The sequence below is a fragment of the Aethalodelphis obliquidens genome, unplaced genomic scaffold (genome assembly GCF_003676395.1).
Source record: "Aethalodelphis obliquidens isolate GAN/ISIS:26980383/991018 unplaced genomic scaffold, ASM367639v1 scaffold91, whole genome shotgun sequence".
NCBI classification, from domain to species: Eukaryota; Metazoa; Chordata; class Mammalia; order Artiodactyla; family Delphinidae; genus Aethalodelphis; species Aethalodelphis obliquidens.
The window spans coordinates 2265187-2269973 of NW_020838035.1; positions in this window are offsets into that span (position 1 = coordinate 2265187).

Consider the following 4787-nt stretch of genomic DNA (forward strand, 5'->3'; position numbering starts at 1 on the left):
TAATCCTGGGCATTGCTTTTCTTCTCCAGCTCCCCATGGAATTCCAACATGCAGCTGGGATGGATCACCCTGAGTGTAGAGCTTTCTTGCCAACCTCCAAGCCGTCAAACACACCCGACTTCCAACCCATCCCTTCTCAGATGCTCTCCGTACTAGAAAAGAGCCTGGGGGACATTTTAGCGGGAGCAAATGTCAGCACTTAAATTGGTAGAATTCAGTCACTGCATACAGTTCCTGTCTCCGCGGAAGGTCGTCAAAGTTTTGTTCTAGTATTTTTATTATCACCTCTACTAGGCAGCTCCTGATGTAACAGAGAAGAGTAAACCTGACTCCCTGTTCATCTGTTCCATTAGCTCTAACCTTTGTGGTCCGTTGTCTGTGCTTAGGCTGGCTCTGCACCTTTTGTAGAAGAATGTTGCCTAGAGCCTGAAATATACAGGACAGCATTCTCAAGGCTCTGCCTCCCAGGCTTGACCTTTAAAGGCTAACTAAAAAGTTGCAGAACAGAAAATAACATTTGTCTTGTTGGAGGTTTATAGGAACATTGTGATCAGACGTTCGTGGACAGCTGCAAGAACAATGGATTCTGGCACCAAGAAGTTTGCAGCAACCAGCCACACCCCCAAAGAAGTCTGAACTTGAACTCAAGTGGGATAATTCTTCGCGACACTGTCCTCCACCTTCTCAGTCTGCTGACTTTCCTAAATGAAGTTGTTATTCCTTGCCCCAGCAACTCATGGCTTGATTTATTTCTTTGTCCTATGGCAAGCAGTTCGAGCTTGGACTCAACACCTACTCTGCTTATAGACACAGTTAACCCTGACCTTGAACTCAAACTTAATAGGGTGGAACACAGGAATGTTAATTTTTTTCTATGAAGTCTTTGTTTTTACAGTAGATCCTTGTTGGTTATCTATTTTATTTTACTTTTTAATTAATTAATTTCGTTTTGGCCGTGTTGCGTCTTCGTTGCTGTGTGCAGGCTTTCTCTAGTTGCAGCGAGCAGGGGCTGCTCTTTGCAGCCCGTGGGCTTCTCATTGTGGTGGCTTCTCTTGTTGCACAGCACGGGCTGTAAGAGCGCGGGCTTCAGTAGCTGTGGCGCACGGGCTCTAGACTGCAGGCTCAGTAGCTGTGGTGCATGGGTTTAGCTGCTCCGTGGCATGTGGGATGTTCCCGGATCAGGGCTCAAACCCATGTCCCCTGCATGGGCAGGCAGATTCTTAACCACTGCACCACCAGGGAAGTCCGGTTATCTATTTTAAATACAGTAGTGTGTGCGTGTCAGTCTCAAACTCTCTATCCCTTTTCCCCTCTTCCCCCCAATAATCAGAAATTCATTCTCTAAGTCTGTTTCTGTTTTGTAAATAAGTTCATATGTATTTTTTTTTACATTCCGCGTGTAAGTGATATCATATATTTGTCCTTCTCTGTCTGACTTACTTCACTTAGTATGATAATATCCAGGTCCATCCATTTTGCTGCAAATGGCATTATTTCATTCTTTTTATGGCTGAGCAGTATTCCATTGTGTATATGTACCACATCTTCTTTTTTCATTCATTTGTTGATGGACATTTAGGTTGCTTCCCTGTCTTGGCTATTGTAAACAATGCTGCAATGAACATTGGGGTGCAGGTATCATTTCAAATTAGAGTTTTCTCCAGACACATGCCCAGGAGTGGGATTGCTGGGTCATATGGTAGCTCTATTTTTAGTTTTTTTAAAGGAACCTCCATACTGTTCTCCATAGTGGCTGCACCAATTTACATTCTCACCAACAGTGTAGGAGGGTTTTCTTTTCTCCACACCCTCTCCAGCGTTTTTTGTTTGTAGATTTTTCGATGATGGCCATTCTGACTGTTATGAGGTGGTAGCTCATTGTAGTTTTGATTTGCATTTCTCTAATAATTAGTGATGTTGAGCATCTTTTCATGTGCCTCTTGGCCGTCTGTATGACTTCTTTGGAGAAATGTCTATTTAGGTCTTCTGCCCATTTTTGGATTGGGTTGTTTGTTTTTTTGATATTGAGCCACATGAGCTGTTTGTGAATTTTGGAGACTAATCCCTTATTGATCACATTGTTTGAGAATATTTTCTTCCATTCGGTGTGTTGTCTTTTTGTTTTGTTTGTGATTTCCTTTGCTGTGCAAAAGTTTTTGAGTTTAATTAGGTCCCACTTGTTTATTTTTATTTTTATTTTTTTTGCGGTACACAGGACTCTCACCATTGTGGCCTCTCCCGCTGCGGAGCACAGGCTCCGGACGCACAGGCTCAGCGGCCATGGCTCACGGGCCCAGCCGCTCCACAGCATGTGGGATCTTCCCGGACCGGGGCACGAACCCGTGTCCCCTGCATCGGCAGGCGGACTCTCAACCACTGCGCCACCAGGGAAGCCCCCCACTTGTTTATTTTTGTTTTTATTTCCATTACTCTGGGAGATGGATCAAAAAAGTTCTTGCCGTGATTTATGTTAAAGAGTGTTCTGCCTACGTTTTCCCCGAAGAGTTTTATAGTTTCTGGTTTTACATTTAGGTCTTTAATACATTTTGAGTTTATTTTTGTGTATGGTATTAAACTAGTTTCATTTTTTTACATGTAGCTGTCCAGTTTTCCCAGCACCATTTATTGAAGAAACTGTGTTTTCTCCATTGTATAGTCTTGCCTCTTTTGTCATAGATTAATTGACCACAGGTGCTTGTGTTTATTTCTGGGCTTTCTATCCTGTTACATTGATCTGTATTTCTGTTTTTGTGCCAGTACCATATTGTCTTGATTACTGTAGCTTTGTAGTATAGTTTGATGTCAGGGAGCCTGATTCCTCCAACTCCGTTTTTCTTTCTCAAGATTGTTTGGCTACTTGGGGTATGACTTTGATTTCAAAATATTAGTGAATGATAATACAGACTGCTCATCATGGTCTGTTGATTTGTGAGAAAAGGCTTTCGTCTAAAGTACTTGATATTTTTAAAAATATTGTATGCAAAGTTTAAAGCATCATAGACCCTAACTCTTGTGCAAATATTGTTTGGAAAAATTAGTGCAAGTAGAACACTTCCAAATTTTGATTGTCTAGTGTCCGAATGTGATTTGAGTGTTCTCGTGGAGTGATCCAGGGAACAGGTGCTCTCAGGAGGAACCCGTAAGAGATCAAGGGATACAGGATAAGATGGATGGAGAAGCCAAGCATCCTTTCCTGCCTCATCCCAGGGGAGCTCTGGAATATAAGTAACCCCAGAGGGTTCTTCTCAGCCAGGAGAATGGAGCTGGTCCACCTCTGCATCGCTTAGCCATTACTGGCTAGCAGTTGTCCCTGGGTGTGTGTGGTGGGGTGTCATCTTCCAGGCATCTGCAGGTGAGGTGGAGACAAAGATGATTCTGTGCAAAAGTGCAGGCATAAGGCATAGCAGCCAACACCACAGCATTCCTGTAAAGGCAACCTTCGTGGGTACAGCCACATCCACCCGCATGAAGACAGTCTATAAAACCCTCTGTAGGTGCTCTCTCGACTCCAATAAAATGCCATTTATATCCTGCACTTCGTCCTTCTTCAGGCCACTTCATTGTCTGCCTCCTGTACCTTAGCTTTTGGCTGTGAGTTTGTCACAAGCAATTAACTTCTGTCTCTGAAGTAACCCCGTTGAACTCACCAAGGAGCCACGAGGTTCGGCTGAGTTTCTGCCTCACAGTTAATGCACAGGTTTTTAATGGGTTTATAATATGCTTCCTCTCAAGAAGAAGAAGAAGAAGAAACCGATTACTGAAAGCTTCTGCACCCATTCAACCCATTCACAATATTTTTAAGTCTTACGGAAGGATAAGTGAACATAGACATAGAAATTGCCAAGTGTTTTATTTTTTATCTATATACATGTTCCACCTCTAAAACCTCTCATCTCTACTTGGTCCTTACGTCCTTTACTCAATAGAAGAATACACAAGATGAAAAAGAAGAGGATTTGACAATGGATAGAATCTTGATTTCAGGATTTTTACTAATCATTGTCATTTGGGGATTTTCTCCACTAAAGTAATGTCTCCTCATTCTTTTGCAGTGAGGCTTTTTCTCCCCTCATGCTTAGGAAACCCCATGACGATACACATCCCTTGTTTTGTTTTTATACTCATTTCCTCCATGTAATAACTTATTTGAGTTGTATATTAATAAATTGTAGGTTGCTATGAATATCACACCAGACTGATAGTTCTCAGATTTTGCACTTTGTAAGAATTAACTGGGTGGAGACTTTAACATGCGGATTCTGTGGCCCCATGTCCAGATGTACTGGTTCCATCCGTTTGGGTAGAACCCAGAAGTGTGCATGTTCAACAGAAATTATAAAGCAGGTAGCCCATGGTCCAGAGCCCGAGAATTGCTAAATGTGACTGGTTCCAAAGAGGCAGAAGATTGGCTGATATTTTTGCATTTCCTCATGCTCCTTAGCCAATACTTTGCATCAGATGGGTGCTCAGAAATATTTTTAACTGTAAACTGACCTCAGATGGCCAGTGGTTCCCACATTCTTATGAAGCCATCTAACAGAAACATGCAGCTGAAGCCTTTAACTTCAAATTTGAAAGTAAAGGTCTGGGTTAGGTTCTCATACCTCTTTGGAAGTATGGACTAGGTGAATCTACTGCTTTATTACCTTCTCTGAACTCTTAACCACCTTGGGGCTTGTGTAATTTTGTAATAAGTGATAATATGGCAATCACTGTTATGCAGAATTTTCACACTTCAGTCTTACTATTCTCAGCACTGTATTTTATCGAACGGATTGCCAGCTCAT